Raw genomic sequence first — 11,197 nt, 5'->3', positions numbered from 1 at the left:
AACTGTCAAGAGCTCCCCTTCTGAGGACAGTTTATTTTTAAACATATTCCACAGGCATGGAAAGCAGGGCGCCAATCTGGCCTAGACTGGTTTTCATTGCGTGCACAGCAATGACAAACTGTATTCTCTGAGTGAACTTTCAAGGGAAACCCCTGTTTACCATCTTAGACCTATGTCTAATTTGGCATACACGTGATTAAAATCAGATGCTTCTTGGGGAGGAACATCCTCAGAAGAAAGAAGGTTATGTAACCCAAACCTGTCAGTCAAAACCGAGAACCACCCCACTATGCTCCCTCAGCCACCAGCCCTCCTTCACCTAGACTCCATAAAAGGAAGCCCCAGACAGTAAGTAGCCCCTGTATTCTCTCCCCTGAAGCCTGCCATCATCTTGTCAGCAGATCTGTTCTGCACTATCACTTCGCTTCTGAATAGTTTCTTCCATGCTATAAAATCTGTGTGCGCCTTTATTTCGGTTCTTCCATTACGATGTCAAGAACCCACAAACGCCTGATCCAACCAGCAACTCCCAGGAACAAACAAGCCTGATGCCAGTGTGGTGGCGCACGCCTTTAATCCCAGCACTCAGGAGGCAGAGGCAGGAGGATTTCTCTGAGTTTGAGGCCAGCCTGGTCTACAGAGTGAATTCCAGGACAGTCAAGGCTGTTACACAGACAAACTCTGTCTTGAAAAAGCACAAAAAGGGGCCTATTGAGTGGTGATTTCATTGAGAAAAATAAGTGCGGAGACATAATCTAAAACAGGGAGTGCTCATCGGTCCCCAGGTAAGACTGTCCCCGTGTCCAGGGTCTCTGTCTCCCACCTGCGGGAGGCTCAGCAGCAGTATCACTTCATAGAGTTTCCCCGGGTCACCCCACAAAGCCTGGAGTTGAGAACTGACCCGCGGGGGCTGCTGTGGAGAAGGGGTTCTCACTGAGGTCAGGGGCTGGCAGTGACCCAGTGACAGAGGTAACACTGTGCAGGTGTCTGCTTGAAAAACTCTTCATAACACTTCATGTCTTGTGCATCCTCTCCATGAATGCTATATCCCACGGTCTGTACATTTACAACGAATAATCTAAATCATGCATGAAGTTTTAAAAATCAAGGGCTAGGGAAATGTTTCCGTGGGTAAGGAGCTGCTGCACAAACATGAGGACCTGAATTCAGACCCCCACACCCCTCTAAAAAGCTGGGGATGAGGACATGCACCTGTAGTCCTGGCACTGAGGAGGCAGTGACAGAATGATCCCCAGAGGACTACAGCCTCGCAGATCTCTGACCAACTCATCTAGCCAACTGGCCAATTCTTTCAGTGAGAGACTCAAAAAATAAGAAAGAGAGCAATAAAGACAAAAATGGCAACCTCTGGCCTCTACACACATACATGGGTGCACATCAACACAAACATACACACATGCATGCCATGGGCATATACACACACCATGGGCACACACACACACACACACACACACACATGAGAACACACATACAAGTACACACACATATACCAAGAGCACACACTTACACACATGTACACACATATATTTCATGGGCACACACATACACACATATACATACACATATAACCATGGATGTACATACATATATACACAAAAATGCCATGGGCATACACACATGTACTATGGACACATGCAAGCACATATACCATAGGTACACACACACACACACACACACACACACACACACACACACACACGCACAATCAGCATCACACATCTTCATATTCTGTAGTCTCCAAACCATTGACCCATGGCCAGTCCTGCCCTGCAGTCCTGCCCTGTCTGCATCCCAGGCTCTACCCCAGTCAGTACTTTGAAACAAATGCCAGATGTGACATCATCTCACCTGTGTTAGAAGGTACAACTCTAAAAGATGAGGTTCTTTTTAAACAAAAAGCTGTCCTATCTCCTGAAACCCGACCCACTCCTTCATGCCAGCACATACCCTATGAGCATTCTGATTTCTATGGCCTCCTAAAGAGACTGCCTTTTTCAGAATTTAAATAAGGACTGTGCACTGGCAACCACCCGCTTTGTCTCCTCAGAATCATGTGTACGTTCTGCCTGAGCACTTCCCACACGCTCCTGTGCACTTGAATTTCCCCGAGATCTTGTTAAAATGTGGGTCTAGGGAGGGAGCTGGGGTTCTGCATGTCATTGTCAGGGCCGACGCTGCTGAGCATCCATGGACTTACATACTAAGTACCAAAGCCCCCCACCTGGACTCGGAAACGTGAATCAGAGTCAAGCACTGCTGAGAAGGGGGAAGGGCCCTCATCCTTTCCAAGGAGTGGTAATCAGGGCTCAAAGATTAAGAGCACATACTATTCTTGCAGAGGACCTGAGTTCAGTTCCCAGCACCATGTTGAACAGCTCATAACAACCTGCAAGTCCAGCTCCAATGGACTGGAAACCTTGTGGCCTCCTTGGGCACTTGCACTCATGTGCACACCAGAGAGAGAGAGAGAGAGAGAGAGAGAGAGAGAGAGAGAGAGAGAGAGAGAGAGACAGAGAGAGACAGACAGACAGACAGACAGACAGAGAGAGAGAGACAGAGAGAGAGAGACAGAGAGAGAGAGACAGAGAGAGACAGAGAGAGTTAAAAATAAATCCTAAAAGAGGAGGAGGAGGAGGAATCACACTACTGTGGGTGATGCCGTAGGCAACACAGGACTCTCCAGATAGACACCTACACAACAGTCCATCCTAGAGAAGTCTGGCTATCCCCAAACCTAAGGCCACCACATCAGGATCCCAGAACCACCAGGGGCACACTGACACAGTCTCTGGCAGGCAAAACAAGTGCAGAGAAAGGAAGGCCATACCCCTCCTCAGTTACAGGTTTAATTAAGAAGCCGGAGATGCCAAACTCCCAACACCCTCCACTGATCTACAGGACTTGGGTTGTGCCACTTTCCCTGCAAGACATGGCAGAGGAAAGGATTTATCTCTCTTTAACCAGGATTGCCTCCCTCAGATCCTGCTCTTACTGGAGTCTGGTTTCCAGATCCAACCCTTAGCCAGCACCAGCCATGGTAGCAGGGGTCTCCATCCCCCAGAAAGATGCAGCCTATCAGGAGTATGAGCACAATCCTTATCACCAAAACCAACCTAACCAAACCCATGCCATGTGCCAAATGCTCTGAATACATCTTGCACCTTGCATATTTACATAATTCCTTAATTTCTGCTGATTACTCTATCTTGTGCTGTCTACATCAGACATCTGTTCCCATTCTCTATCTATCTATCTATCTATCTATCTATCTATCTATCTATCTATCTATCTATCATCTATCTCTAGCCATCAATCTACATATCTATTTATCTCTGTCTATCCATCCATCCACGTATCTATTCATCTATATCTATCCATTTGCTGGTGCTGAGGGTGGGACACCAAAACTTCATCATGCTTGCTAGGCAAGCACTCTAACATTGAGTCATAGCACCAGAGCACACAAGCGTGTGCACACATACACACACTATATTATTTCTTAATGTTAACAACGTGGTTCATTTTCTTCTGACACGCGGGATGACAAGTTGCAGTAGCTTCCACAGAACATGTAACTTTGCCACCAACAGCAATCACAGACATGATCATGTCTCCACTATAGACGTTTCAGTATAATTTAAACTCATCAATGCCTTGAAACTACAGTCACAATAACACTCCAAACCCATACTTCCAGATCTTATTATACCACCTATTAACAAGGAGAAAAGAGCATTGCTTTTTCACAGTCGACTCAGTTATGTCTATTTGTTTGAAGCAGGGTCACATAGATCCCAGGCTGACTCTGCAATGTATGTTTGTTTGTTTGTTCCTTTGAAGCAGAGTCTCATACAGCCCAGGATGATTCTGCAATGCTTATTTGTTTGTTTGTTCATTTGAAGCAGGGTCTCACACAGCCCAGGCTGACTTTGAACTCACTATGCCCATCCTGTGCTCCTGCCTCCCCTCTGGAGTGCTGAGATTACAGGCATGGGCTACCACACCTGTTTATGCAGTGATGGGGCTCAAAAGCAAGGTCTCATCCATGCTAGGCAAGCACTCTTCAACTAAGCTACAATACCAGCCCCTAAGCATTCTTTTTTTTTTTTCCATTTAATTTTGGGCTTTTTGAGACAGTCTCAGACATTGCAATATTTGAATGGCTAACTCTATTTCCATATCATTGACTGTCTTTGTGATTCAATGAAGTTCATATTCAAAGCCATGCCACATGTAGCAAAGTGGGGGCTACTATACAGAAAGGCACCAGAGCTCCAGAGCCCCCTGGTTAGGCCCAGTTGGCTGCCAGCAACTGACAATCCACACTGAAGGTGGGCACTCAAGACGAACCTGGGCGGGATTGCAGCTTTTCTCCATTCTGGTTGTAAGGTGCCCCGCCAAGGGATGTGACCGGCTAGGACACATAAGGTAGAGTCTGGCGCGAACTGGAATCCAGGCTGTCCGTTGGCAGCTGGGTGCTTCTTCAGATGTGCTGTGCTGCCACAGAAGGACACGAGGCCTTTCACACTGCCTTTTGTGGGCTGTGGCTCAGTGACAGGGCACTGGAGATGATTTGTGCTCTGGACAAGGGTTCCGGCTCAGCGATCTCATTCACACAGAACAGTCATTCACTCGTCCACTCCAGAGAGGGTTCAGGTCAGGTCAGAACAGGTAAAAACAAGGTTGTGTACCTCTTTGATCCAGTCACCCCGCCACCAACACAGCCAGCATACATCCCAGGATAGTGGGCTCGACCTCAGAAGCACACTCAGGTCACCAGGGGGCTTCTGAAACAACTGAGCACTCTGGGGACAGACACAGGTGACTGTAAAAGCTTCCAGAAGATTCTATCTGCAGCCAAGTTGAGAACGGCTAGCCCAGTGAAACGCGCCACGTAGTGAGAGGCTATCTAAAGTCACATGCTCCCAGAGGTGCCATGAAATGACAACAGACCTCAGGCACAGTGTGAACACCCCATCAACACAAAGATGGCTGGAAAGCAAAAGGTGATAGCTAGCCTGAGTAGGTGCCACACAGGAGCCCGGGGAGCTTAACTCTACATGGATCTGCATGGACCAGTCTCAAAACACACTGATAAATGAAGAAGATAAGCTGTAAATTCCATGTCCAGCATGTCACACTTCAGGGTTTAGAATAATACCAACAGTGTATACAGATGTATGAGGAAGCATTTTAATGTCCCTAAGGATGCCCCAGGCAGATATAGTAGTACAGTATCTTGTAATTTCAGTACTTGGGACAGAGAGGCAGGAGGAACACAAGTTCAAAGACATCCTACATAATGAGCTCCAGACCAGGCTGAGGCATACAGTGAAACATTACCTGAAACTAACAGGCAAACAAAAAGAGGAAGTATGCCTATTCATCATAACATTAAAAGCAATTTATAGGTAAAGCATTTCCAATGTGCTTTTTAATTGTTTTTGGGTTTTTTTCATTGCTGTTTGATTGGGGTTTTTCTGGTTTTGTTTGGTTGTTTTTTTTGTTTTTTTTTTTTTTGTTTTTTTTTTTTTTTTTTTTTGGCTTTATTATTATTCTTGTTTTTGGTTTTGAGATGTGGTCTCATGGAGTCAAGGATGTCCTAGAACTTGCTGTACAGCCAAGGATGATCTTAAACTACAGATGTGTGCCACTGTGCCCAATTTTAGGCAGTGCCCAGACTTTGTACGTTCTAGGAAAATACTCTACAAACTAGGCTACCTCCCAGCCCCATTCTGCATTTTTTAAAAAGAAAAGATTCACATTTTATGCAAATAATTGTAAATTATCCTAAAAAAATAACTCCAATGTTAAACCAGGCACCATGGTGGGCACCTGTAGACTGAGGTACTCCACAGCCTGAGGCAGGAAGATTGCTTGAACTCAGGAAATAAACACCTGAGCAACAACAATAGGGAGGCTCTGTCTCCAAAAGGAAAAAGAAAGAAAATTCTGGGCAGTGGTGGCGCATTATCAGAGGAGCGCAGTCAGCTGGCCTGATAAAACCGCAGCTGCCCTGTTTCAGGTAGTGTGAACAGGCATGCATGCTAGCTACTTCCCACTGAGCCAACTTTGAGTCTGCTACTGCACCTGGTGATTGGTGATGCATGACCATCAGAACGCTGGGGCCAATGAGAAAGAGACAACACAGCTAAGAGAGTCTCCAGCTGCCAATGGGAAATCGGGAGGGGTTATATAGGTTCGCCCCATATCTGCAATAAACAAATCCATTGCTTGCTTCTCACCTGACTCCCAGCGTCTGTGTGGTTGATGCCGTACCTTCTCACCCTCTCCCCTAAGGGGTGTCCAGATAGGGCAACCTGCAACAGTGCCTGCCTGTAATCCCAGGACTTGGGAGGCAGAGGCAAGTAGATCTCTGTGAGTTTGAGGCCAGCCTGGTCTACATGGTGTGTTTTAGGATAGTCAGGACAACATAGAGAAACCCTGTCTCAAAAAACAAAAAACAAAAAGAAAAAAAAGAAAGAAAGAAAATAATGAGCCCATACTCACAGTAAGCTTAGGAGCAACAAGCCAGAATGAGAGAATTTGTGTTATGCCCGAGTCATGAGCCCCCCAGAGACCACCAGGAGTCCAAGCTCATATGCAAAAGCAAAGAGCCTTTATTGCAAGCCCAAGCTTGGGCTCTCTGTCCGTTCTGACACAGTAGTCACTCTACACTACATGAGACCCAGTCTCAAAAGAAGAGGAGGAGGAGGAGGAGAGGAGAAGAAGGAAGAGGGGACAGAGGGAAGGAAGAAGGTGTCAACTTCCTGCTCATCCTGAGATTCATTATCTCAAACCAAGGTCAAAACAACACCCCCAGCCCTCACCATCCAGACTGCCTACACCTTAAAACTCAGTCTCCAGTTGCAGCCCCAGTGACAGTGAGAGGGGATGTATACAGCTATAGGATGCAGACCCAAGCATGGCATGTCCTGATTGGGTCCTCTGCATAACTCAGCCTCAACACCTTAACATCCCCCTCCATGAAGGCGAGGCCTCCTTCTCCTCACTTCTTTCTTCCCACTGAATAAATTGTGAGCTGTTTATTTACAGAGACCAAGCTATTTTCATTAGTGAGTGAGGAAGAAGGGCCAATTGCCCGTTGGTGGTGAATCACACTTGATTGCCACAGGATGGAGTCAGCCTGGGATACAGGGCCCCAGCCTGCTATGTATGGCTCCCATACTCTTCTCAGCGCCAAGTATCCCACATAGGGTCTGGGGACCCACAAAGCCGAGTTTTTTACGTATCAGTCATGTTAAGACTTCTTGCTTCAGCCCATAGCTCCCAAATGAAGCCTTTATCCTTCATTCAAGACAGAAAGTACACTGAGTGTGTGCCTGTAACCCCAGCCAGTGTGTGTACCTGTAACCCCAGCCAGTGTGTGCCTGTAACCCCAGCCAGTGTGTGCCTATAACCCCAGCCAGTGTGTGTACCTGTAATCCCAGCCAGTGTGTGTGCATATAACCCCAGCCAGTGTGTGTATTCCTGTAATCCCAGCCAGTGTGTGTACCTATAACCCCAACCAGTGTGTATACCTATAACCCCAGCCGGTGTGTGTACCTATAACCCCAGCCAGTGTATGCACATATAACCCCAGCCGGTGTGTGCACCTATAACCCCAGCCAGTGTGTGTGTACCTATAACCCCAGCCAGTGTATGCACCTATAACCCCAGCCAGTGTGTGTGTACCTGTAACCCCAGCCAGTGTGTGTATTCCTGTAATCCCAGCCAGTGTGTGTACCTATAACCCCAACCAGTGTGTATACCTATAACCCCAGCCGGTGTGTGTACCTATAACCCCAGCCAGTGTATGCACATATAACCCCAGCCGGTGTGTGCACCTATAACCCCAGCCAGTGTGTGTGTACCTGTAACCCCAGCCGGTGTGTGTACCTATAACCCCAGCCAGTGTATGCACATATAACCCCAGCCGGTGTGTGCACCTATAACCCCAGCCAGTGTGTGTGTACCTGTAACCCCAGCCAGTGTGTGTACCTATAACCCCAGCCGGTGTGTGTATTCCTGTAATCCCAGCACTCAGTAGATTGGGAGTGAAGGATTTTGAGTTTAAGGCCAGCCTGAATCACAAAAATAAACTCTGTCAAAGGGGGGCAGAGGGCAGAAGTAGTGACAGAAGCCTTTAATTCCCTGCTACTTCCTGTGGTGCTCAGACCCCAGTCTGGGTCTGGGGCCAGGGCCTCAAAGGAGTTACAGTTTGGGTTCCTGAGAACTAGGCTTTTCCCCTGAAGAGACTGGAGTCATCAGCCCCAAGGCCACTGTGTGCTCAGTCTCTGATGCCTTTGAGCTATCCTGTGTTCCCTCTGTGCAACACTGCCTGGTTAGCCTCTTGCTACTTTCGTCCCATTGTGTGATAGCTTTCTGCTTAGCTCCGTCTCACTATTTCCCCTGCAAATCGTAAATAAGATGCTGTAGCTCTTAACAAACTTGCTTGGCATTAGACAGTTTGTGGGAGACCTCCTGACGTCAGCTTTCCTATCTTCGTCTTCTCATCTCCTGGTCATCCCGCTTAGGAACCTGTCACTGAAGAACAAGCTGCTGGGCCAGGTTACTGGAGGTCAGAGGACCCTGGCTTCCATACAGATGGAGCACCTCCTCCTCATACTGGTGGATCCCTAAACCTGTATTCGGTGCTTGTCCAATGTCAGGCCTCTGCCTGACCGTGTCTAACTGGACATCACAAGCTCAGTGTGACCCAAACCATGCTTTCTCTCCCTTTTCCTCACCTCAGACATTTGACCTTCCCTTCCACGGGCTGACTGACCTGTGTGAGTACTCAGCTGGCAGCTGGACTACCAACTTCCAAAAAATGTCCAGTCCTCCACGTGCATAGCTGAGTGACAAGCCCTTCAGGAAAGAGAAGGGAGTTAGGTGGATGAGATGTGAGAACCTGACATGTGATGGTGTTCCCTATATACCTCTTCAGAGCCTTCTGAGAGCCTGCTACGCTCACACATGCTCAGACTGTGCCCTGGTTGTTATTGCTATTCAAATATTAATTTATTTACCCAGACACCACAATTTTTTATATTTAAATTAAAAAAAACTTGTGATATGCTACAGGTCACAGCATCCCTCTAAGGAAACAGAGCCCTGGAGCTAGAAAAGCTAGGAGTTAGCAGAAATCAGAGTAGCCTTGGTTCTCCCTTAGGAATAAAAGTAGGGATGGGCAGGAAGAAGCATTTGGGGAAACTTTATTGAGATCACAAGGGGCAAAAATGCCTCCAGACAATTATCTGGTTTATATTAAAAAATGCAGCAGCGGAGAAAGCAATATTAAAACTGGGAGGCAACGAATGAGCAGCACAGACAGATTCAACAGTCTAGCCTTCAACTAGGGGGAAAGCAGCCCTGACTGCCAAGCACAGTGAAGCAGACCTGTAACGGCACTCAGAGACTGAGGCAGGAGGGTGGCAAGCTCCAGGCCAGCCTTGGCAACAGAGTGAGTGAGGCCCTGTCTCAAAAACACAAATGAGCCAAAGAAACCTGTACATTCAAAAAAGGTGGTATCAAAGCTGGGCATGGTGGCACACATCAGTATTGCCAGCACTCAGTTAGCTGAAGAAGGATCACAAATTCAAGGACAGCCTGTACTGCATAGCAAGACTCCTATGAGAAAGGAATATGAGTTATGCTCTGAGTATCTGGCATGATGTATATTATCATGTGCTTTGTGTATATGCATAGATAAATATATATGTATATAAATATATACATGTGTGCACTCACATGTGCACTCAGAAACATTTGCTGGATGAGTAGATGGGTGGGTGAGTGAATAGTAAATAGATGGATGAGAGGAAGTGGGTGGCTAGGAGAGGGGTGAGTACATATGGAGATGAAAGGATGGGGGTGAGTAGGTAGACAGGTGAATAGGTAACTAGATGGATGAGTGAATGGGTGGTTGGACACAGCCTATCCTCCAGCCCTCAGAACAACCCTGTGGTGGTTTGAGTGAGAATGGCCCCCAGAGGATCATATATTTGAATGTTTGGTCCCCAGTTGATAGAACTATTTGGGAAGGATTAGGAGGTGTAGCCTTGTGAAGGAGGTGTGTCACTAGGGGCAGGCTCAGGTGTTTCAAAAGCCCAGTTAGCGCTCGCTCTCTCTCTCTCTCTCTCTCTCTCTCTCTCTCTCTCTCTCTCTCTCTCTCTCTCTGTGTGTGTGTGTGTATGTGTGTTCTCTCAACATGTAAGCTGTTCAAGGATCATATCTGCCTGCTGCTATGTTCCCTGCCATGATAGTCATGGACCCACCCTCTGAAAATGTAAGCAAGCCCCGACTAAATGCTTTGTTTTAGAAGTTGTCTTGGTCTTGGAGCTTTGTCACACCTGTAAAAAAAGTAACGAAGACAAACTCTCTTTAGCCTCAAGGCCAAAGACACACCTACTCTCATCCTCCCTCCTTCTGCACCTTCTCCCTGTGGCCATCAATAATCTACTGTGTCACACAAGGTGGCTCCAGTCCAGACCTGGGTTCATGTGAGCAAACTCTTCCAGGACACTTTCAGTCCTGTGCTGTCACCTAGTGGAAATTTTGTGAAACTGCAGAGACAATGCTTGCCGCACTCCCAGGAGCCTGGCAAGAACCGGTGGGCTGGCCTCCCATGGACTGTGTGACACCCTGGGAATGAGTGTGTATGTGCTGAGTGACTTTAAGCAGCAGTCAGGCAAGGTGACAAACCCGAAGAGTGTGACATGGCCAGGGCACAGCACATTCTCAAAGCAGCAAGAAAGACACTGTCAGCTTCCATCTTAGGACTGGGAAAACCAATGACTTACTGTTAAAGCCCAGCTGCTCCCCACAGCAGTCTAGAGAGATCAGGCAAGGAGTTTACTCAAAAGGAAGGTGACTTTATTTGAAAAGCCACCTAGACAAGATGGTGGACTCCTTTTAGGGAAGAAAAAAAGGTATCACTCTGTAGCTAGGAAGTTAATAGGGTTATACAGGGTTCTGGTAGGTGTTCCCAAACTGTTGGATGCCTTCTCACAGCAGGTAGGCTGCAGGACACAGGTATCTGTCATTGTCCTGGCACTGGGGCCTGGAAGGAATAAGAACCTTCTAAAGAGTATCCCTCTAGCCGGGCGGTGGTGGCGCACGCCTTTAATCCCAGCACTCGGGTTCGAGCCCAGCCTGGTCTCCAAAGCGAGTT

Source organism: Peromyscus leucopus, chromosome 1 (assembly GCF_004664715.2).
Source record: "Peromyscus leucopus breed LL Stock chromosome 1, UCI_PerLeu_2.1, whole genome shotgun sequence".
NCBI lineage: Eukaryota > Metazoa > Chordata > Mammalia > Rodentia > Cricetidae > Peromyscus > Peromyscus leucopus.
This window is presented reverse-complemented; position numbering follows the sequence as displayed.